Source organism: Nipponia nippon, unplaced genomic scaffold (assembly GCF_047370975.1).
Source record: "Nipponia nippon isolate SJK-2023a ecotype South Korea unplaced genomic scaffold, ASM4737097v1 scaffold_53, whole genome shotgun sequence".
Taxonomy (NCBI): Eukaryota; Metazoa; Chordata; class Aves; order Pelecaniformes; family Threskiornithidae; genus Nipponia; species Nipponia nippon.
This window is the reverse complement of record NW_028262373.1, coordinates 639,672-664,243: the sequence shown is the minus strand read 5'-3', so window position 1 is coordinate 664,243 and position 24,572 is coordinate 639,672. Positions and strand designations below refer to the sequence as shown.

The window sequence follows — 24,572 nt, the reverse complement described above, 5'->3', positions numbered from 1 at the left end:
TGCCCCCTGCCCCCACAGCCGGCGAGGGGCCCGCTGCCTCCGAGGCCCCAGCTGACGGCCAGAAGGAGACGGCACCGGCGGCGCCATCGAGCAGCAAGGCGCGCACCGGGGCTGCCACCAAACCCAAGCGGCCCAGCTGGCTGCGCCTGTCGCCCACGGGGGGCCAAACCCCGCGGGAGGGGCTGCCGCAGCAGCTGCACATGCCGCCGCGCCTGCCGCGCCCTCCCGCCGACTCCGCGCTGCCGCCTGACTCCCGCTGGCCCCGGGCTAGGCCCACCCCGCTGGAGGAGCAGGAGGAGTCCGTGCCCATCACGCCTGAGCAGCGGCCCGAGCGGGAGCGCCTCAAGAAGCTGGCCCAGGAGGAGCGGCAGCGGGCGGCCCTGCAGATGACACTGGGGCAGCTGCAGTTTTTTGTGCAGAGGGAGATCGACATGCAGATAGCCGACGCCTACGGCTACCCATAAGCCACCGCTCCAGCACCGTCCCCCCTACCACCCACGCACAGAGCAGATGCGCAGGCAGGGACCTGCACCCACCCGCTCCATCCCCAGCCCTCTCCCACATCCCCCCGCTTCTTCTTTCCGTCATTAAAAGGCTTGCCTGTTCGCTTTGCAGCGCCTCTCTCTGCCTGCGGCCATTTGCTCAGCGGGGGGGGGGGGGGGGGGTTTAACGCAGCCTCTGCCCACCCCGCGGGTGGCTGAGCTGGGCTGGGGATGGCCACCCAGACGATGGGTAGACGGGGCATCGCTCCGGGTGGCAGGCGCCCGTGGGAGAAACCACACTGATTCGCACCAACGCCGGGAGGACGCAGGCCTCCAGCACTGCCCCACTACCGGCATCACCGCCCCGCTACCGCCAGCACCAGCACCGCCCCAGCACCAGCATCACTGCCGGCCAGCTGGATCCGGCCCTGGCAAGGAGCCGCGGCCGCCCCAGGGGGCCAGGCAGAGACAGCCTGAGCGCGCAAAACGCAGCTCGCCCCGTGGCCGGCCAGCGGCCGTCGCCTGCCAAGGCTCGCGTGCCGAGATCCCGCAGCTGCCGCTGCAACGCCTGCACGGCTCGCTCGGCCCCCCTCTATGGCCTCGTCCGGCGCTGCCCGGACCTCGTATCCACCAAAAACCCCTGCCCACACGCCAGCCCTCAGCCGCTCTCACCAGCAACTCGCAAACGGCCCGTGCCGACCGAGGCCAGAGGCTAGGACGCAAAGGGTCCAAATACAGGGGCCAAGATTCTTTCACGCACGTGCCGGGTCCCAGCCCAACTGGGGCAGCCCCAGTGTGCCTTTACACAGGGTTCTTGGACCCTTCAGTCGGTCAGGGACCAGACCACTTGACTGATCACTCCCACCCACGCTACCCACTCCTCATCACAGGCCAACTTTGCAAAGCAGCTCTAGTTTTGCAGCATTCTTGCTGCTTGTCTACCGAGCCGCATCTCCCCGTACTCCGTCTCGCTACAGTTCCTCATCTCTGAGGCCGGACGACGCCGGCAGGGTTTCAAAGACGTGGCAGAGGGGCTAGGATGCTGCCGTTATCTTGCTGGGCCCGGGGGATCCTTTCTCCGTCACGGACAGCTCTAAGCTTCCCGGAAGCAACGTCCTTCTTTCCAGGGCCGGGCTGTGCTGTCCTTTCTTTTCCTTCAGCGTGAGCAATACCACAGCCTCCAGGAAAACTCCACTACCTCCTCACATTGCAGGGGATCACGTGAACTCCGCGTCTCTCTCTCTCTCTCTCTCTCTCCCCCGCCCCCTCTCTCCACAAACCAACCTAATACACTTTTATCCTCTAAAGGCTGGTTGATGAAATGGTTAAGGACGGGACTCTTGGTAACGTGCCCTGAGGGTCCCAGCAGCCAGGGCCCCAAAAGCCAGGGACAGGCTGACGGAGAGCCAGCAACCGCTGGGCTAGGACACCATCCCGGGGCTGGGAAAGCACCCTTGGGATGGGAAGCCATCATGCGGATGGCAAACCACCGTTGGGATGAAAAACCCTTGTGGGGGTGGGAACCCATCCTTCGGGACAGGAAAGCATGGGCAGGATGGGCAATCCTTGAGATGGGCAGCTGTTGCAGTAGGAAAAATCAACCCAGCGCAAGGCTGGCTGCAGCAGGTGCTGGCGGAATGAGCGCCGTGGAGACGAGGGCTGCTTGCCCCCAACAAACCCCACCCGGACCAAGCGCCATGGCAGGTACAGCAGCAGGCTCCCGCTCCTCCCGCTGCTCCTGCCCTCCAGGTAGCCCCCCAGCCGCCTCTGCCCGCCAAGCTCTCACCCCATTGCTCCTCTCTGCTTCCCCCAACAGACAGGTTCCCTCTCCGGCTGCCGACGGCATCGCAGGTGCCCAGCGGGAGCTCCAGCGCCCCGGCCATGCCGCCACCGGGCACTGCCAGCGTGCTGCCCTCCTCTGGCCCAGGGCTGCCGCTGTCCCGCGCGCCTGCTCGGGTGCACGCTGTCACCTCCCAGCCGGCCCAGGCCACTGTCTGGCAGGGGGTGCCGGGGCCCCTGGGGGCCCCGGGCCAGCTCGTGCAGCTCCCTGGCGTGGTGCCGCTTCCCCCGTGGTGCAGCTCCTCCCGATGGCGCCGCTCCCCCGTCTCGTGCAGCTCCCCCACCAGGTGCAGCTCCCTCCCGTGGTGCAGCTCCCCCACGGGGCGCAGCTCCCCACCAGGCCTGCTCCCTGTCCCCCTGCCTATGGCTGGGGACAGCAGGTGCTGACGGGGACGCTGCTGCCCCACCAGCCCATGGGCCTGGGGCCGTGGGCCGTGCTCCAGGGGGAGCCCCTCTACCCCACAGGCTCCTGCCTGCTGCATGGCCCCGCCCGCCCCGGCCCCCCGCCACCGCGCCGCCCCGCGCCTCAGCACTGCCTGCAGGGCCCCCCTGTGCTCCACACCCTGCCCCGCACTGCCCACAAGCCGCCAGGGGCCTTCAAGAAGGATGCGGTGGCCAGCCAGGACAGCCACCCTGCTGCCAGCCCCCACCAGCCTGCCCTGCCTCCGCCGACCGGCACAACCACCACCAAGCCCAAAGGTGAGCAGCTGCGGGTGGCAGAGCCCGCGGGCGCGCGGCCCGCGCCCAGGAAACCTTGCAGCGCCACGGGCTTGCCTTGGCTTGGTTTGCTTTTTCAGCAGCGGTGACCACCCTGGCGGCCCTGCAGAAGCCCGTGCACCTGTCCCAGCAGGGGCCACACACCTTCGCCGAGGCCTTTCCTCAGCAGCCAGGTGACACCAACATCAACGAGACGCTCGCCTGCCTCCAAACCGCGCACGGCACCGAGGCCGTCCCTGACATCTCCGACAGCCCCAGCTTCACCGCCTTGCTCCACCAGCTCCCCGACCTCTCCCAGTACGTGCCGAAGGGCGGCTGCCCCAAGGAGCGAGCGGTGGTGGCGGGGATGGGGGACAGCGAGGACACCGTCCCCGATGGCCCCGACGGCCCCGACTTGACCACCTCCCTCATCAACCTCCCTCACCTCTCCGAGTACAGGGCAGGGGGCGGCGGCACCAAGGAGACAGCGGCAGCGCCCATGCTGGGGGACAGCGAGGCCACCGCCCCCGATGTCCCCGACGACCCCCATGGCCCCGGCGGCCCCGACAGCACCGCCTTCCTCAACCGGATCCCCAGCTTCCCGCAGGACAGGGCGCAGGGCGACTGCCCCCAGCACCAAGCGGCGGCAGCCATGCTAGGGGACGCCGACCCCTCCTGGGCGGGGCTGCCGACATCCCCCTCGCTGGACCCCAAGAGGAAGCCCCACCAAGAGGTGCAGGAGGCGCTGCGGAGGCAGCCCCGCGTGCTTTTGACCTGCTTGCCGCTGCCGCCGGGCGTCACCTCCTGCCGGGTGGTGCCCAGATCGGGCAAGGCGGGCGGCAAGCAGGCCAAGCGCCCCGCGCCGGCCGGCACCCCCAAGACGCAAGACACCTCCCCGCGGGACAACATGCCGCCCAAGAAGAAGAAGGTGGTGGTGTGCCGCGTGGCAAAACACTCCAAAACCCCGCGGGAGGGGAAGCCGGACAGGGACGGCGAGGCGGCGGGTGGCAGCGGGCAGCAGGTGGGCAGCGGCGCGCACCAAGCGGGCGCCACCAAGCGCAGGGCATCTGAGGACACCAATGGGCCCGCCTCGGTGCTCCAGCCACCCAGAAGCCCTGGGGACGCCGGGGGGCAAAGCGCCCCGCCCCCGCCGCCCACCCGCCCACCCCGCCCGCTGCTGCTCGAGAAGGCGCGCAGCACGCATCCCCGCGCCATGCGACCCCACGACAGGCTGCTGCGCAAAAAGCTCCAGGCCAAAACACTGCGGGGGCCGAGGACGCCCCGCTCCGACCTGAGGGCCCACCTGCTGGCCTCCATCCAAAGCTTCCACCCGCTGGGGCAAAGGGTGAAGGCGGTGGGGCCCGTGCGCCAACCGCCCCAGCCGGAGCCCCAGGCCGGCCCCAGCGTGCCCCCCAAGGTCCCCAGGCCCCTGCCCCCTGCCCCCACAGCCGGCGAGGGGCCCGCTGCCTCCGAGGCCCCAGCTGACGGCCAGAAGGAGACGGCACCGGCGGCGCCATCGAGCAGCAAGGCGCGCACCGGGGCTGCCACCAAACCCAAGCGGCCCAGCTGGCTGCGCCTCTCGCCCACGGGGGGCCAAACCCCGCGGGAGGGGCTGCCGCAGCAGCTGCACATGCCGCCGCGCCTGCCGCGCCCTCCCGCCGACTCCGCGCTGCCGCCTGACTCCCGCTGGCCCCGGGCTAGGCCCACCCCGCTGGAGGAGCAGCAGGAGTCCGTGCCCATCACGCCTGAGCAGCGGCCCGAGCGGGAGCGCCTCAAGAAGCTGGCCCAGGAGGAGCGGCAGCGGGCGGCCCTGCAGATGACACTGGGGCAGCTGCAGTTTTTTGTGCAGAGGGAGATCGACATGCAGATAGCCGACGCCTACGGCTACCCATAAGCCACCGCTCCAGCACCGTCCCCCCTACCACCCACGCACAGAGCAGATGCGCAGGCAGGGACCTGCACCCACCCGCTCCATCCCCAGCCCTCTCCCACATCCCCCCGCTTCTTCTTTCCGTCATTAAAAGGCTTGCCTGTTCGCTTTGCAGCGCCTCTCTCTGCCTGCGGCCATTTGCTCAGCGGGGGTGGGGGGGGTGGGGGCTCTAACGCAGCCTCTGCCCACCCCGCGGGTGGCTGAGCTGGGCTGGGGATGGCCACCCAGACGATGGGTAGACGGGGCATCGCTCCGGGTGGCAGGCGCCCGTGGGAGAAACCACACTGATTCGCACCAACGCCGGGAGGACGCAGGCCTCCAGCACTGCCCCACTACCGGCATCACCGCCCCGCTACCGCCATCACCAGCACCGCCCCAGCACCAGCATCACTGCCGGCCAGCTGGATCCGGCCCTGGCAAGGAGCCGCGGCCGCCCCAGGGGGCCAGGCAGAGACAGCCTGAGCGCGCAAAACGCAGCTCGCCCCGTGGCCGGCCAGCGGCCGTCGCCTGCCAAGGCTCGCGTGCCGAGATCCCGCAGCTGCCGCTGCAACGCCTGCACGGCTCGCTCGGCCCCCCTCTATGGCCTCGTCCGGCGCTGCCCGCACCTCATCCACCAAAAACCCCTGCCCACACGCCAGCCCTCAGCCGCTCTCACCAGCAACTCGCAAACGGCCCGTGCCGACCGAGGCCAGAGGCTAGGACGCAAAGGGTCCAAATACAGGGGCCAAGATTCTTTCACGCACGTGCCGGGTCCCAGCCCAACTGGGGCAGCCCCAGTGTGCCTTTACACAGGGTTCTTGTACCCTTCAGTCGGTCAGGGACCAGACCACTTGACTGATCACTCCCACCCACGCTACCCACTCCTCATCACAGGCCAACTTTGCAAAGCAGCTCTAGTTTTGCAGCATTCTTGATGCTTGTCTACTGATCTGCATGTTCCTGGAGTCAGTCTCGCTACAGTTCCTGATCTCTGATGATGGATGACGCCGGCAGGGTTTCAAAGACTTTCGAACATGGCTACATTGCAGTCCTATGCCCCAGGAACTAAGATTTCTGACCAGCATCTTGAGTGCCTCAGGACTACAGTTCTCAGCTTTTCCCTGAAATAACATGGCCACCTTGCAGCTCTGTGCTCCAGGACTACACCTCCCAGCATGCTGCGGGGTGCTCCTTTCTTCGGTCTCACCCTGCTGGGACATTGCCTCACCGTCCTGGCTGGGCCCCATCCTCCTGCAGGCCCCGGGGTTTCCTCCCTCGGTCTGCCTGTGTCCCAGACCCCGGTGGGGCAGGGAGGAGGAAGAGAGAGGGACAGAGTGGCAGACAGGGGTGGGATAGGGTGTTGGGGTGCCCGGAGAGGGAAAGAAGCAGGACAGAGGGACAGGAGAGAGACAGAGAGAGGAGGAGAATGGGGCAGGGAGCTGGGCAGCGGGTGGAGAAAGGAAACCCCTGGTGAGGAGTGGGCACAGGGACAGGGAGTAGGGCATGGAGGGGAAGGGGGCAGGGGGTGTCCCAGATCATGGTGACGAGCAGCGGGACAGAGAGAGCAGAGGAGGGCAGGAGGGAGGACAGAGGTATGGAGCAATACAGGCAGGCTGAGGGAGAGGAATAGAGGGAAAAGGAGGAGAGGAAAAAGGAAGGGGAGAGAGAAAGGGACAGGCAGGGACAGAGAGCAGGGCACAGAGAAGCAGAAGATCTGCAAAACAGTCAGTACTGTAAACTGCCTCTTGTCTGAAAAGATGTGAAAACTGGAGTTATCGACCACACAAGCAGCTGCACAAGCCAGGGGCCTGCTCTCGCCCTATCACCTGCTCAGCAATCAGTGACATCAGAAGAAGTGTCACAAGCAAGGGGACTTCTCATACCCAGAAAGCTACTGAGCAACACGGGACACCACAAGCACCTGCACAAGCCCAGGACGTGCTGTGACGCTAACAGCTACTCAGAGACCGGTGACCTCACAAGCACCCGCGCAGCAGAAGCATCCTCACTTCCAACATCCCAGCTTTTTCCCCTCCATCACCATCCCTGTCTCCCATCTCCCCGTGCTCTCCTCTCTCCCAGGCGCCTTTCTCACCCACTCCACCACCTCCCAGTGGCTGTCTCTGGCTCTCTCTGGCAGATCTTACCTCGGCGGCGGCAGCAGTGTCCCAGCCGGGTCACCTGCATCTCCTTCTCTTCCTCCTCTGCTGTCATCGCAACTGCGCCAGGTGCCTGATGCACTTTTTGACCTCAAAGGGCATTTCGTCCTGCCTCCCTTCTGCTGTGAAATCCTGCTCCTGCAAGAGAAGTGACAGTCAGTCACGGTCACCTCTGTTGCATCTTACCTGCATCTTCCTGAGCTGGACAGCTGCTGGGACCTGTCACCATCAGCCCCGGCTCTGCTTGAAGTCTTCTCCTGGCACAGGCGTAGCTCTGGCTGAGCTTGGGGCGGGCCATGCTTCCTGAAGGAGGACAGCAACACTCACAGTTACTCCTGGGCAGTTTCCAGCTGGGAAAAGCTGATTAGAGGCAGGTTTGCCACAGGTCCGGGTGTGCTTCTTGTCCCCCAGCTCGGCCACAGGTCCCACATTTGGCTCCCTCCAGCAGGAGCTTGGAAAACCCCTTCCCAGCTGGGAGCGCCAGGCCCAGGGCACGGGGCAGAAACAGCCCCCTCCCCTGAGCACCCCAGCCCCCAGCTGGCCTCTGCCCCCACACTCCTAAAATTCCAAACAGGCTCGCCCCCTAACTTAATTATCTGCAGTTTTAAGAAAAGAAACTGTGTACTGCCAGATTCAGTAGTCCGACTAAGACTGTTAGAGGGCCATTTGGGCTTCAGCTCCAGAACAAAAGGATTTCCAGTACAGAATCTCAGCTGCCAACTCCATGACCATCTTGGCACTGACACACAAACACGCTGTTGTACTAAAACTTACGGCAAATTAAAATTATCCTCCCCTCCCCAAATCTTTGTTCTTCTCATACCCTCAGACTGCCACAGGTAGTATTTAATGTAATAGAATATAATAATATAATCATGTCATTATTCTGCAATTACCACCGATCAGAAACCCCTCCAAAGCATTACTCCCTGACGGGACTGACAGTACTGCTGATAAGGGAGAACCATCACTACCCATGCACCTGCCTGTTAGGCCTTTTGCCTCTGCGACCAAGCACTTCTACATGGACATCTCTGCCTGACAGGAGAAGACCAGCCCCCCAAAAATATCTTACATTGCCTTGGCTCTAGAGTAAGCCAGGGATCTATGAGAGTGATACAAACAAGTTTAAGAGAAAGCAGGAGAGCGGAAAAAGCAGAAAATGTAAGATATCTCACCCCCCTCTCATTTCAGAAGAAAGTTTCAAGGGCGTTTTTTTTCTGTTTGGTTTGGTTTTTTTAACCACTGCAGAGCACAAGTTGAAAACACATGCCTATGTTTTAAGGAGAACTGTAAACTACAAGAGTAAAACTATCCAGTCTATGTAATGACACTTCTTTCCAGGATACATCAGTCATTTTTCTTACATTTCACTGGAGAGGTTTATGCTAAAATCACTGAATTCTGATGTGGAAATAGCAAAATGTCATCTGTAAATCTTGGAAAAGAACACCACATTGGAGGAAAACTGTTCATAGAAACTGTAAATGACGTGTTTCTGCTGCCAAAGGTTATAATGCTTTTGAGTATCTTTGCCGCCTTCATCTTCTTTGCCTTCACTTTCTTCTGATGACATTATAACTACTGTACCTCAACATAACATTAAACTGTTCAAGCACTCTTGCAAATTACATGAAATCCAAAATGCCTTACTGTACTGGCTTTGGCTGGGAGAGTTAAATTTCTTCAAAGCAGTTTTTATGGGGCTGTGGTTTGGATTTCTGCTGAAAATACTGTCGAGAATGCACCAATGTGTTAGTTACTGCTGAGCTGTACCTACACAGCATCAAGGCCTTTTCTGCTCCTCACGCTGCCCCGCCAGCGAGCAGGGTGGAGGTGCACAGCGAGTTGGGAGGGGCACAGCTGGGACAGCTGACCCCCGCTGACCCAAGGGATATTCCATACCCTATGACGTCGTGCTCGGCAATAAAACTGAGGGGGAGAGTGGCAGGGGGGACCCTGCTCAGGTACCGACTGACTGTCGGTCGGTTGGTGCTGAGCAATTGCTTTCATTTGCATCGCTTGTTTTTCTTGGGCTTTATTTTCCTCTCTCTGTTTGTTTTTTTTTTCTCTTTTCCCTACAATATTTTTTAAAAATTTCTTTTCAATTATTAAACTGGTTTTATCTCAGCCCACGAGTTTCTTTCTCACTTTTACCTTTCTGATTCTCAACCCCATCCAACTGGGTTTTGTTATTACCATCACATCCATGACACACTAGATCCTGCCAAACCTACAACCTGCAAAACCAAAAGACCAACTTATGCAAGACACGGTCCAGAAATTACCATCAGCACAGACAAGCATACGTATCTATCTTGTTCTGTCCTTGCCGGAACTGCTGGCTGACCTGTCTTCAGCCTCGGTGACTAACAGCAGGCAAGACGCTCTCATCTGCCTTAGCTCAGATGCAGCTCCTAGGAAAACAGCTATTTCAGAAAGTCATGCCTTGTTATTTTGGGAAAGTGTTTCAAGGAAATGTTTTTAACACTCCAGAATGGTAAGACTAAGCACGGTCATCTCACTCCAAGTTCAAGCTCTGCTACAGATTACCTTTTTTTCTTTTCCCCCTCTTTTCCCCAAAAGGGTGGCACTTCTTCCTGAACACAAGATGAGTTACATGGGGTATACAGATAGCCCACGGAAAACTGAGAAATGAGCCTGTGATCCCTTCCATCCCCATTCCTTGGCACTCCAGCACTCCTTTCACACTCCTTTCCTCGCCAGCAGTCAGGCCTTACGCAGGCTGTGCCACACGTACAAGACGCCAACTTCGCCAGATATTGCCCAAATCATTTCCTACTTGAGATCTGATGGGCTCAGCTACTGCCACAACCTTTTCTGTCCTTACATGCAGTCTTGCCCCCTTCTCACCCATCCAGAAAGCTCCTCAAAGGATCACCTCACTCACTGCCTTCATTGCAACTAACAGTCTCCTTAACACCCCAAAGTTGTTTCCCTCCCTTCACACATCGAGTTAATATGGCCTTTCATGACTTAGCTCCCTCCCTCGTTATTTCCCACCAAGTACCACGACGACAGCTCCGAATTACAGGCCCTGAGAGCAGCTTCCACCAACTGCCACCTGCGACACACCAACAGGAACGGCACTGTCTTCTCCCATGCCCGTCTCCATGCTGGGGAGGAGCTGCTCACACACCCCTGGCAGCCGGCCTTGGTGCCTGAAAATCCTTGCTGTCAACCAGAACCCCCAGACCCCTCTCCATGGGGCTGCCCTCCAGCCTCTCCTTCCCCAGGCTGTACGTACATCCAGGGTTGCCATGTCCCAGGTGCAAAATCCGGCACTTGCCCTTGTTAAACCTCATACGGTTGGTGATTGCCCAGCTCTCTGATTTGTCCAGATCCCTCTGCAGGGCCTCTCTGCCCTCAAGAGTCTCAACGGCTCCTCCCAGTTTTGTGTCATCGGCAAACTTTGATAACAAACCTTCAAGTCCTCCATCCAAGTCATTTATGAAGATATTGAAGAGCGCTGGCCCCAAGATGGAGCCCTGTGGAACCCCGCTAGTGACTGGTCGCCAGCCCCATGTAACCCCATTTACTAGAACCCTTTGAGCCCGACCCATCAGCCAACTGCCCACGCACCAGAACTAACCTACACTCCCTCCTTGATTGGCACCTCTTTCTTCATCAGGTCCTTGCATTTCTGCAGTTCCTGGGGAGTACCTATCAAGATTTTCCTGTTCAAAAGAAGCAAGAAACATCAGTCACAACTATGCAGAAAACCTGCCCTTCACATACACGCTGCCCACCCAGGAGCATTATCAAGGCCCTGCATATATGCAAAAGATTACATGAATGCACCGGGGAGGAGAGAGCAGGAACAGCACTCCGGCGCCCATGATGAGCAACAAGAATTTCTGCTCTGAACTGGGGCTTAGTAAATGTGCAAGTACACTACTGATCCAGACACGAAACTAAGCCTGTCACTTCACCCCAGGTGCCACCCACACTGCCCGTTCTTCCATCGCCTCCTGCCGATGAACTGTTTTCCAGGCTCTTCCATCTCATCACAGCTTCCATACCTGCACTCTGGCTCCGGGCTGACTGGGGGAACTTCTCAGTGCTTTAACTTTGCTTGGGGCTTGCTACGAGCACGAGGCTTCATCCCTCTGGCTTCGCCCCCAGCAGAAGCTGGGCAAGTGGCAGGTTTGCAAGTGCCTTGATGGAACGGAGCTTGGACACCTACCAGGCATTAAAAACCAACCAAAGAAAAAGCCAGAGAAACTGCGTTAGAGAGCAGCAGAAAGAAACAACGGGGCTCAGCACTCTTTCACACACGGGGTTTGGAATTTGGGAGACTGGAGCTCCCAACAGACTCGCCTCTTGCAATGGAAACATCCTGTAGCTTTTGAGCCTGACAGAAATATGACAGACTGCCCCCATCCCTACGCTGCAGCTGCCCCAAGCGTTTGCTTGTCCATGTCCAGCTCTCTTCCATGCTGGCAAGGGATGTTTAATCTGCAAAAGAGGCAGTCCTACAAACCGTCAGCCAAATGCCTCTTCTCTCTCAGATGTGAAAACTGCAGTGAAAGACAACACAGGTACAGGACAAGGCTTCTGCTCTGGCTTACGTTTTCAAAAGCAAGGTCTTCCCAATCTCTCTTTTCCAGCTGCCGCCAACACCTGCAGAAAGGGTCTGCTTTTGATCAGCTGGATGATCAGTGCTAACTACCAAATCCCAGCACAGGACGTTACACCGCAGGCTGCAGATTTCCAGCCCAACCCCAAGGACTGAATAACCTCCCTCCTGCCATTGGGCTGACGGCAGTACTGGGCTTCTCCAGCTGCCTTCTGCAGACCTCTCGGCTGTTAACATGCCAAACTTCCCAGCCCCCTGGGTAGTGAGGTGGCTCGTTTTGGCTTGGACTAGAGTACCAGTTAACACCTGCACTCCTGAACCCTCGTAGACCTGAGCATGTTCCTCACAGCTCCGTGCCGCTGTCCCCTGGGGGAACTGGGGCTCAGGGGGAGCCGTGCTGCACAGATATGTGCTGGAAGGCAGCGCAATGGGAATACAGATACGAGACTGGTGGGGGAAAGGTCGAGTATCGACCCTGGGAAGCGTGATGCCAGTTCAGTGTCTGCAGCAGGCTCCGGGCAGCCACAGAGCTGAGCAGCGACTCTCTTTGGAGACCATGACGCAACGGGTACCCTCACTCCCACAACCCGCTCTAGATGACATCCCACTTCTCGCAGCCTTGCCCTCCCTTTCCCCTCCAGCTTTCCCAGACTGTGGGAGTCATCCTCTGAGGGTAAGACAAGAGAAAGTGCCCCTTGCTGAACCGCCACCATTGCCTCCACTGGAACCAGCCTGGCTCTGCACGCAAGGACATACGGCAGTGGCAGCAGGTCACTCCCGTTCTGCTCCCTGCATCCCCCCTGATGACCTGAAGGAAGTCTGCTCCCGGCATCTTCCTCGTGCCCACCCCAGCCTCCCTCAACAAGTCGACTGCAGGCCACTTCTGCTTGCGCAGGAGCTTAGGCAGCGTGACAAGATCCTGGGGTGCACAAAGAAGGGGGTGCTGCCCTTCCCCCAGGGCCGTCGGCTCTCTGCTGGTGAGCACTGGGAAAGGTGACAAAACACCCTGAGAGCACCCTTACCCAGTCGCCGTGCCAGGAGGTGTGACACCATCGGGGGTCAAGCAGCGCAGCTCTACGGATCTGTTCTCATCTCTCCAGCCTTCCTTTTCTCCTGACGGTTTCCGTCAGCAGGGTTTGCTCCTGAGTTCTTGCAGATGCCAACAGAAACCCTGCCGTTATGGCTGAGGAACTAACTCACCCAGGAGCTATTTTTCCAGAAAGGGCTACGGTTACTTGTCTGGCATAAGCAATGCCCAAACAGAGTTTCTGAGGCACCTCCTGAGCACAGGCGTGCAAACAAGGGATTGCTAAGACTCAGAGTAACTCGCATCATTTAAGAACCCACAACAGGCAACTGAATGTGAAAAGGAGCACAAAGAAAGGGGTCTTTTCAGAATCGCTATCTCTTTCTTTTTCATGCCCGTATTTTCCTCACCACGGGGAGCAAACACAGACTCTGCAGCCCCTGCAGGCACATACGGTTCTGTGGGACAGAGGGGAGAAGAAAGCAGAGAGACCTGAAGAGGGAATTTTCAAACCTGGGAAGAACCAAGTCGAAACACCTGCAAAGTGTACTTACAGAAATTTAAACCCGATGCAGCCGACTCGTAAAAGTGAGGATTACAGAGAACTAGAGGGGAGCACTGCAATCCAAGGGGGAAGCAACACAGGCAGCTCTAACCGCACATTTTCCCCTGATTGCCTTACACACAACAGGCCTGGGATCCCCACTGCTCACCTCACCCTGGAATAGTCCCATTCCTCCTCTGAAAGCTGCTGTGTGCCTGGCTGAGGATAGGCACAATCCACACAGAGAGCAACCAGAGCTAAACGCTGCGCTTTCCTGGGTGAAGTTTCCTCAGAAATAAATACATTGACAAAACCAAATAACCTGCTACTGCAAGCACCAGGCAGAAAAAAATCCCTGACAGGCTGACTGGAACTTCCCAGCTGGGGTAAAACCATCCACCCTCAGTACCCCCATTTCCCAAAAGCCCGCAGCACAGCTTGGGTGGGGGGACAGGCAGGTATCCCACCTTGGGGCCCAGAGAGGGGCACAAGCGTTACCTGTGGGATTCAGAAAAGGAGTTCATTACCAAGGCCTGCTTCAAAACGTTCATCATCAAGGCCTGCTTAGAAGAAGCTGGTCACCAACAACTGACAGCTCCCAAGGACAGAGTAGAGCTAGGAAGGAAGTGAATCAGCATGCCCGCAGAAAGCAAGGACAGAGGAGAGGCCTGTAAGGTAAGAAGGAATCTCTGAATCAAAGAGTGAGCTCAGCACAAAGATCATGGGCAGTCTGAACAGAAACCAAGAAACTCCCTGAACACTGGCGAGTGTCAGCTGTCTTCTTAACAAAAGGAAACAGCCAAATCAGCATGCTGAGGTGGAAAAAAACAACGAGGTCAACAAGCGGACAGCTGGAACTTGAGGAGAACGACCACCAAGGGCCCCCAAAAGAAGCCCCAGAATCAAACAGCGCATGCTCCGGTGGGAGGGGAAATATGGTCATGATTTCTGGGAAATAACTGCAATATCAGTGACTTTCCTCGGAAAATTAAGGAATCTGTACGTTTTAAGTTTCACAAATACTTTGCTGGCGTGACCTACGGCATGCACACTGGGCTGAGGTATCCCCCGTGCACCCAGCGCTGCAATAAAGAAGGCCTGCTTTCTGAATGCCAAATTGGCGTTAGAAAGTTTTTGGGCCGGTTGGCGGTTGCCCAAGCATCTGCCAAGGGAGCTGCCTCCAACCAGGAGCGCTCCCCACCGGCTGCTCTGCCAACAACGCCCCGGCGCGTGCTCCCACCAGGAGGCAGAAACAGCTCCGTGTCTGGAAATCCCCATTTCTCAAAGGCTGTCGGCAGAGGCGGGGCTGTCCATCAGCACCAGACCCACAGGAGGGGACAGCAAAGGCCCCTGGCCTGTCCCCACCACAGCATGCCTGCCCCAAAGCCCGGAGCCGCCTGCAGAGAGGAGGCCACTCTGCCTTCCCCTGCCCTGCGGACATCCAACACCCACCTCCAGCTGGCAGGGCTGGGGCTGGCGACCCTGGGGGCAGCAGCAGGAACCGCTCCCACCCTGCTGCTGGGGCTGGCCCTGGGGCTGAGCCCTCGGGCCCAGGGCTGGGGACTGGGCCGTGGCGGGGCCCGTGGGCGGTGAGGCCTCCAGGCCCCTGCCCCAGGCCCATCCCCACTGGCACATACCTGCTCCTGCAGCTCCCCTGGCCCTGGGGCCTGGCCCTGGCCCTGGCCCTGGCCTGGCCCTGCTCCCCCCGGGCCCCGGCTGCCCCCGGCCCGGCTCCCGCCCCTTTCTCCTCAGGCCCCTGGGCCTCGGCCCCCTCCGGCCCCGCCCCACCCGGCTCTGACTGACAGCCCGCCTCCGGCTCCGCCGATTGGCTCCGCCGTGGCCAATGGCGCGGCTGGGGGGCTGGGCCTGCGCAGGGCGGGAGGGGAGGGAAGGGCGAGGGGCAGGGCCGGGGGCAGGGCCGGGGGGGAGCTGCCCGGGCTTTGCTGGGCACCGGCACGGCTTTCCCAAAGGGTGGCTCTGGCTGTGCTCCAGCCACCGCCCTGGGCAGGAGGAGCTGCGTGCCGGGAGCCGCTGGCAGCGGCCAGGCTGAGCCCGGCACCCAGGGCCTCCCTCAGGCCTCGCTGCCCCCGGGCGCTGAGGAGGAGAGACGCCCTGTGCTGGCGCGGCCCAGGGCGTCCTCCTGCGGCCAGAAGGGGGGACAGAGCCCTGTCCCTCTCCCCACGGGGGCTGACCGCTGTCCTTGGCTTCTGTCCCCGGGGGTCCCCGGTGCTGGCAGGCCCCGCGGGGCCTCGGGGCCAAGCAAATGCCGGGGCGCCAGGGGCTGCTGGGGCCCAGGGCGGCTTTGGGCCTCTCCGAAGCCGAGGCACGGCCGCCCCTTTGCTTCTGCAGGTGCAGTTCTTTGCTACCCCCTGGGAGTCTGGGAGGCCTTCGGGGAAACGAGGAGGTCCCAGCACGCACGCAGGGAGGAGGACAGTGAAAAGGAGCCCTGTCAGGGTTTTTCTGCTGGTTCCCATCTGAATGCAGACACCTGCGGGCATCAAAGAGCCAGGGGGGCTGCGCTGGTCTTCGGGATAACTGCGCTCCTTTCTTTTTCAGTTGTGTGCCCACCCTTTTCCTTTTCTCCACCTTTTCTTCCTTCCCCTTTCCCCCCCAGCTGCACTCTCTGTTAAAGGTAATGAGGATTTGGCTTTCTGGACACATCATCCGGACACTTTCTAAGTCTGTTTTTACCCTAAGCTGGTCTCTGTGCTCCCAGTTTTAACTCTGTATTGCTGAGATTTATGGAGGACCGGGAATTGGGTGTACTGACTAAAACGACAGCTATTCAAATGCAATCCTGCCTAGAGGATTAATGCTGTCATTTAGGTATTCACGCGGTCCAGTTCTCTCTCAGCTACATTGGCATTGTTTGCCTGCTCCTGTTTTCCAGCCGCCTTAAAGATACGCCTCTCCACCACAATTAGTAGATGTCATCAGCTTGTGGTTTTGCCATGTCTTTCTGATGTTGGTTCTCAAGAAATAAAGTAGACGGATGAGTTACAGGGAGTCTCAGAAAGACAGTACAGCAGCATCCTGGTACCCATGAAGCATTTGCAAGCAACAAACTCTGAATTTATGTCGCTCTGCATGTAGACTTTGGGCAGATTGCTGCAGGAGTTGCTGCAGTGCTTTCAGGCACTACCTAGTAATTCTGGACGCCACAGCGTTGTGCTTATAAACATGGCCTTGTTTTGGGGGTTAATTTCAATGTGTATGCTTAGTGCTGTCTTGTCAATGCATCCTGCGTTTCTGGCTGGATGGCACCCTCTCCTGGTATTGTAATGCTGCCCTGAAAGGAGAGGAGAGATGCTGCTGGCATCAAAGCTCAAAGCAATACCCGTGTGTGGGGATAAGGTAGATATGGTAGATATCTGAACACAGGGCTTGGGCTCCCACAAAGAAACACTGTTCTAAAGACTCTGCTGCTGACATTTCTGTTATTTCCTTGTCAGATGAGTGATTTTTCTCACTGAAGGAGACTTGCACTTGGACGTGTCTAGGCTGTGACTGTTCTTTCTCCGACACTCAAGTACTCCACCTGGTAGCTATTTGTAATACTAGGGGTAGAGACATTGGCTGAAGTGGCCTTTGTGTTTTGATGGCTGATTCATTCTAAACAATGTAGCCTTGTAGTAATTTTCCAAACATTACCTTTATGTATTTTGCAGTACAAGACAGCATATGTTGTGAATAGAATGGATTTGATTCAGCGTAGTAAAAACTGAGCAATGCCATCGTTCGCACAGTTCTAATGGGAATACTGGGATCAGGCCGTGGGCATTTTGCCCCTCTGGGAAGGCCCTGAGGTGGCAGCAGGTGGAGGGAGAATCGGGCTTGAGCATCCTCCTTCTTCAAGTTCTTCTGCACTGTTGAGAAACGAGGGACTGCTTGGCCCGTATTCCTGCTGCTCCTTTCTGCGGCTTTCCTTTGCCACACTGCAGGGCAGGATTTTTCCAACTAAACTGAAGAACACATCAGCCTGCTCCTGGCTACACAGGCGCATTGTGTTAATGCTTGTGAGCATTGGCTCTGAAAGAGATTCAGCAAAATAGCCTCAGATAAAATCAGGTAAAATGAAGTAATAGGAAAAGAAAACAACAAAATAAAATAAAAACGCATAAAGCAAGGTAAAGTAAAGTAAGATTAACCAACATAAAATAAAATAATAAAAATTAAACCCAAAGAAAATGTAATAAAATCAAATACAATAACATCACATGAAAGAAACTAAACTAAAATAACATAAACCAACATAAGAAGACAGAAAATAAAATAAAGTAAAATCAAGTAAGCTAAAATAAAATCCTGTGTCTACTTGTATCCCTTTTGATTTGTGTCCTCGAAAGTGTTTCTGGAGCTGTAAACCCCCTGGCATTTCAGGCAAAGAGTGGTCTCCTTGCTATGCGCCTCATCGTGAGTGCAGGGAAGAGAAGAGAAGAGAAGAGAAGAGAAGAGAAGAGAAGAGAAGAGAAGAGAAGAGAAGAGAAGAGAAGAGAAGAGAAGAGAAGAGAAGAGAAGAGAAGAGAAGAGAAGAGAAGAGAAGAGAAGAGAAGAGAAGAGAAGAGGAGAAGAGAAGAGAAGAGAAGAGAAGAGAAGAGAAGAGAAGAGAAGAGAAGAGAAGAGAAGAGAAGAGAAGAGAAGAGAAGAGAAGAGAAGAGAAGAGAAGAGAAGAGAAGAGAAGAGAAGAGAAGAGAAGAGAAGAGAAGAGAAGAGAAGAGAAGGGAAGGGAAGGGAAGAGAAGAGGAGAGAAGAGAAGGGTTGAGTTGGCAGGGACCTCCAGGGATCCTTCAGGACTATCTAGCTGAGGTGAAGACGACTAGCAGGAGCAAGACAAAGGCTGAGAGGGCTGCCGTCACTTTCAGGAAAGGTCTTGAGGGTGAAGGCCAAAGGAGGAGAAAAGCTCTTGAGTGCAAGGAAAAAGAGGGTCAAGAAGAGAAAACAATTTGGGACTTCTTTCCCAGAAGAAGACCTCACCATAAGCAGGGGAGTAGCAAATGTCCCTTGGTGCATCGGTCAGGAGCGGCGAGGCCATCCTGCACGTGCTCTACGGCTCTGCACAGTTCACGCAGAGGGAACCTGTCCTGGTTTCAGCTGGGATAGAGTTAATTTTCTTCTTAGTAGCTGGTATAGTGCTGCGTTTTGGATTTAGTATGAGAATAATGTTGGTAACACACTGATGTTTTAGTTGTTGCTAAGTAGTGGTTACACCAGTCAAGGACTTTTCAGCTTCCCATGCTCTGCATGGCGTACAAGAAGCTGGGAGGGGGCACAGCCAGGGGGCCTGACCCACATTGGCCACAGGGCTATTCCACACCATATGACGTCATGCTCAGTATATAACTGGGGCAAGTTGGCCGGGGGGGAAGGGATTGCTGCTCGGGAACAGGCTGGGCATCAGTCACGGGGTGGTGAGCAATTGTGTCGTATATCACTTGCTTGGTACATTATTATTGTATTATATTATTATTATTATTATTACTACCACTACTACTATCATTCTATTTTATTTTACTTCAATTATTAAACTGTTCTTATCTCAACCCAGGAGTTGTCTGACTTTCACCCTTCCAATTCTCTCCCCCACCCCACTGGGGGGGAGTGAGTGAGCGGCTGTGTGGTTCATAGTTGCTGGCTGGGGTTAAACCACGACAGTCCTTTTTGGCACCCAACGTGGGGCTCGAGGGTTTGAGATAATAACAGATTAATCAGAGTGTATTAAGGAATTTGTATCTGTTAACAGTTGCTGGTCATAATATTGATTCATCTGCTCTCGGTATTAGTCTACCTGATCTGCACCATGCTCTTGCTTTTGCAGTACATGTTAAAGATTGGTGTTGGGTGTTGCAGTTTTCTGTGCTCTGCCGTGATTAGTGATGTTTTGCCTGGGAGATTTGTTATTAAAACACTGACCTTGAGCGCTATCTGGTATTTGGGTTCTGTACTGAAGCCATTACTGTACTTCGGGTACCACCTCATGGAGACAATTAGCAATTATACCTCTTCCTCTGAGAGGCTTTTTATGGAGGAAATACAGAATAGCACCTTCACTGCCGCCTTCTATAATGTTTCCTCCTTCATTACAACAACTTTTTTGTATCTTGAACATCCTTGGGTAGTTAAGATACATCTATTGGTATTTCTTGGGTATATTGTTTCGGTTTTGTCTAGAGTTAATATGCATTTTAAGAATATCATCCAGAGATCTGCCCCAAGGCTGGATAATTATGAGTGGCAGGGTGTGTGGGAGAGTATGGGCAAATGCCTAGGACGGTGGGCCCCTCCAGTGTTTTGGAGTTTCACCCCTGAACAAGTGCAGAATCCTGAAAAATTAGTAGAACATTTGGAAAAAGTATGCTGTCATCCTGACAATTCTAGGGAGACACAAATCACTGCAATGTGCTGGGGCCTGGCCCATGCCTACCGAGCCGTATTAAACACTATTCAGAACCCTCAAGGGGAAGAGAAGGTCTCTGGATCTGACAACAAAACGACTGGCGTTGCAGCTATGCCAGCCCCGGCAACAGATACTACTGATACGCCAGCCCCTGTAACAGGTGCTGTGGCTACACCAGAGAACCAACCCGTGCCAGTATCAGTTGCCCCTATACAGAAGAAAAAATACACAAGAAAATCAACTCGTTTAGTAAGGGCTGATGATGAACCAGGGCCATCACAAGAACAGGAGGAGGAAGAGGCAGAACCCACAAATGAGATGGTAACAACCCGATCTCTGTCCCTGAGTGAGCTGCGAGATATGCGAAAAGATTTTAGTCGTCATCCAGGCGAGCACATCATCACTTGGCTGCTCCGATGCTGGGATAATGGGGCTAGTAGCCTGGAATTAGAGAGTAAGGAAGCCAAGCAGCTGGGATCCATTTCTAGGGAAGGGGGCATTGACAAAGCGATTGGAAAAGGGGCAAAAGTCCTCAGCCTCTGGAGGCGACTTCTGGCAGCTGTGAAGGAAAGGTATCCTTTCAAGGAAGATTTTTATGTCAGCCAGGCAAGTGGACCACCATGGAGAGAGGTATCCAGTACCTGAGGGAATTAGCCGTGCTGGAGGTGATGCATAATGACTTGAACAATGAGCAGTTATCCAAAGATCCAGATGAAGTCCAGTGCACACGACCCATGTGGCGGAAGTTCGTGCGGAGCGCACCGTCATCATATGCAAACTCTTTGGCAACAATGACCTGGAAAGATGAAGAGGGACCAACGGTGGATGAATTGGCTGGCCAACTTCGACAATACGAAGAAAGTCTCTCTGCCTCCCTGCGGGCCTGCGTCGCGGCTGTGGAGAAACTGCCTGATGTGCTAGCTGAGAAATTATCCCGGGAGTTCCAGCGATTCAAAGAGGACATGTCCTACTCCTCACCTGTACGGACCAGTATCTCAGCCATCAGGAGTAAGCATCCCTCTCTTCAAGAGAGAAGATATAGTGAATACACACCACGGGCCACCCTGTGGTTTTATCTGCGTGACCATGGAGAGGACATGAGGAAGTGGGATGGAAAATCTACCTCGACCCTAGAGGCACGAGTACGTGAGTTGCAAGGAAAAACAATTACAAAAGGTGGTTCTTCCAGGAAAATTGCTGCTCCAGTTTCCAGTGAGCAGTTCCCTAGACAGGATAAAAGGGCTGATTTTGCTTCCGATCTCAATAAAGGGGTTTTTGATTCGCATTTACAAGAAGTGAGTAACGAATGCTATGACCGGGACTAGAGGGGCCCTGCCTCCAGCCAGGTGGAGGAAAGGGACAACCGGGTGTACTGGACTGTGTGGATTCAATGGCCTGGCACATCAGACCCACAGGAGTATAAGGCTTTAGTAGACACCGGTGCACAGTGTACCCTAATGCCATCAAGCTATGAAGGGGCAGAACCCATCTGTATTTCTGGAGTGACAGGGGGATCCCAACAGCTGACTGTATTGGAGGCTGAAGTAAGCTTAACCGGGAAGGAGTGGCAGAAGCATCCCATTGTGACTGGCCCAGAGGCTCCATGCATCCTTGGCATAGATTACCTCAGGAGAGGGTATTTCAAGGACCCAAAAGGGTACCGGTGGGCTTTTGGTATAGCTGCCTTGGAGACGGAAGAAATTAAACAGCTGTCTACCCTGCCTGGTCTCTCGAAGGACCCCTCTGTTGTGGGGTTGCTGAGGGTCAAAGAACAACAGGTGCCAATCGCTACCACAACAGTGCACCGGCGGCAATATCGCACCAACAGAGACTCCCTGATTCCCATCCATAAGCTGATTCGTCAACTGGAGAGCCAAGGAGTGATCAGCAAGACTCGCTCACCCTTTAACAGTCCCATATGGCCAGTGCGAAAGTCTAATGGAGAGTGGAGACTAACAGTAGACTATCGGGGCCTGAATGAAGTCACGCCGCCACTGAGCGCTGCTGTGCCAGACATGCTAGAACTTCAATATGAACTGGAGTCAAAGGCAGCCAAATGGTATGCCACAATTGACATCGCTAATGCATTTTTCTCAATTCCTTTGGCGGCAGAGTGCAGGCCACAATTTGCTTTCACTTGGACGGGGGTCCAGTACACCTGGAATCGACTGCCCCAGGGGTGGAAACACAGCCCCACCATTTGCCATGGACTGATCCAGACTACATTGGAACAGGGTGGGGCTCCGGAACACCTGCAATACATTGATGACATCATCGTGTGGGGCAACAAAGCAGAAGAAGTTTTTGAGAAAGGGAAGCAAATAGTCCAAATCCTTCTGGAGGCTGGCTTTGCCGTAAAACAAAGTAAGGTCAAGGGACCTGCACAGGAGATCCAGTTTTTAGGAGTAAAATGGCAAGATGGACGTCGTCAGATCCCAATGGATGTGATCAGCAAAATAACAGCCATGTCTCCACCAACCAGCAAAAAGGAAACACAGGCTTTCTTGGGCGTTGTGGGTTTTTGGAGAATGCATATTCCAAATTACAGTCTGATCGTAAGCCCTCTCTATCAAGTGACCCGGAAGAAGAATGATTTTAAATGGGGCCCTGAGCAACGACAGGCCTTTGAACAAATTAAACAGGAGATAGTCCATGCAGTAGCCCTTGGGCCAGTCCGGGCAGGACAAGATGTAAAAAATGTGCTCTACACTGCAGCCGGGGAGAATGGCCCTACCTGGAGCCTCTGGCAGAAAGCACCAGGGGAGATTCGAGGTCGACCCCTAGGGTTTTGGAGTCGGGGATACAGAGGATCTGAGGCTAGCTATACTCCAACTGAAAAAGAGATATTAGCAGCATATGAAGGGGTTTGAGCCGCTTCGGAAGTGGTTGGTACTGAAGCACAGCTCCTCTTGGCACCCCGACTGCCAGTGTTGGGCTGGATGTTCAAAGGGAGGGTCCCCTGTACACATCATGCAACTGATGCTACATGGAGTAAGTGGGTCGCACTGATCACACAACGGGCTCGAATAGGAAACCCCAGTCGCCCAGGAATCTTGGAAGTGATCGTGGACTGGCCAGAAAGCAAAGATTTTGGAATATCACCAGAGGAGGAGGTGACGCGTGCTGAGGAGGCCCCACCATATAATAAACTATCAGAAAATGAGAAGCAATATGCCTTGTTCACTGATGGGTCTTGTTGCCTTGTGGGGAAACATCGGAGGTGGAAAGCTGCTGTATGGAGTCCTGTACGACAAGTTGCAGAAACTGCTGAAGGAGAAGGTGAATCGAGTCAGTTTGCAGAGGTGAAAGCCATCCAGCTGGCTTTAGATATGGCCGAACGAGAAAAGTGGCCAATGCTCTATCTCTTTACCGACTCATGGATGGTGGCAAATGCCCTGTGGGGCTGGTTACAGCAATGGAAGCAGAGCAACTGGCAGCGCAGAGGCAAACCCATCTGGGCTGCCACATTGTGGCAAGATATTGCTGCCCGGATAGAGAACCTGGTTGTAAAAGTACGTCATGTAGATGCTCACGTACCCAAGAGTCGGGCCACTGAAGAACATCAAAACAATCAGCAGGTGGATCAGGCTGCTAAGATTGAAGTGGCTCAAGTGGACCTGGACTGGCAACATAAGGGTGAATTATTTCTAGCTCGGTGGGCCCATGACACCTCAGGCCATCAAGGAAGAGATGCAACATATAGATGGGCTCGTGATCGAGGGGTGGATCTGACCATGGATACTATTGCACAGGTTATCCATGAATGCGAAACATGTGCTGCAATCAAGCAAGCCAAGCGCTTCAAGCCTCTCTGGTATGGAGGACGATGGCTGAAATATAAATACGGGGAGGCCTGGCAGATTGATTATATCACACTTCCACAAACCCGCCAAGGCAAGCGCCATGTGCTTACAGTGGTGGAAGCAACCACCAGATGGCTGGAAACATATCCCGTGACCCATGCCACCGCCCGCAACACTATCCTGGGTCTTGAAAAGCAAGTCCTGTGGCGACATGGCACCCCAGAAAGAATTGAGTCAGATAACGGAACTCATTTCCGAAACAGCCTCATAGACACCTGGGCCAAAGAGCATGGCATTGAGTGGGTGTATCACATCCCCTATCATGCACCAGCCTCCGGGAAAATCGAACGATACAATGGACTGTTAAAGACTACACTAAAAGCAATGGGTGGTGGGACATTCAAACACTGGGATACACATTTAGCAAAGGCCACTTGGTTAGTCAACACTAGGGGATCTGCCAATCGAGCTGGCCCTGCCCAGTCAAGACTTCTACGTACTGCAGAGGGGGATAAAGTCCCTGTAGTGCACCTAAAAAATATGACGGGGAAGACAGTCTGGGTTACTCCTGCTTCAGGCAGAGGTAAACCCATTCGTGGGATTGCTTTTGCTCAAGGCCCTGGATGCACTTGGTGGGTGATGCGGGAGGATGGGGAAGTCCGATGTGTACCTCAAGGAGATTTGATTTTGGGTGAAAATAGCCAATGAACTGGATTGTATAATGTTAGTTGCTATATAATACTAGATGTCATCACTTCAATGATCACTATGTGCCATATCAAGGGTATACAGTAAGAATCACCCAAATTAATGAAGAAAAACTTTGAGGAAACTGAACAAAGTGCAGTGGTGATGGAACCAGAACTGACTTCAGCATACAACAATCCAACACCACACACCATCTCTCCTGCCCTGAAAGACTGTTATGACAGATGGAGCCTAAAGTCATGAACTAAATGAACTCAACAAACATTTTAGAGGGAAAGCCTATAGACTAGGGAAATTATATCTATATGTGTGTGTGTGTGTATATATATATAAAATATATCAAAAGACTGGAAAAGTGGTAATGATTAATTGGAATGTATTTGAAAGACCTGGGCATGACGTATATGGTAT

At 55.4% G+C, this 24,572-nt stretch overlaps 1 long non-coding RNA gene across 2 annotated transcripts in view; it reads right to left on the bottom strand.

The window, feature by feature from the left end:
* Positions 1-11,280, bottom strand: part of LOC148051827 (uncharacterized) — a 46,500-nt gene extending 35,220 nt beyond the window's left edge. For both annotated transcript variants that reach the window (XR_015699439.1, XR_015699440.1), the window contains exons 1-3: positions 11,129-11,280; positions 10,699-10,783; positions 7,074-7,388 (exon numbers count right to left, since the gene is read on the bottom strand). This is a non-coding gene — a long non-coding RNA (uncharacterized LOC148051827). The remainder of the gene's footprint in view (positions 1-7,073; positions 7,389-10,698; positions 10,784-11,128) is intronic.
* Between the last annotated feature and the right edge of the window lie 13,292 nt (positions 11,281-24,572).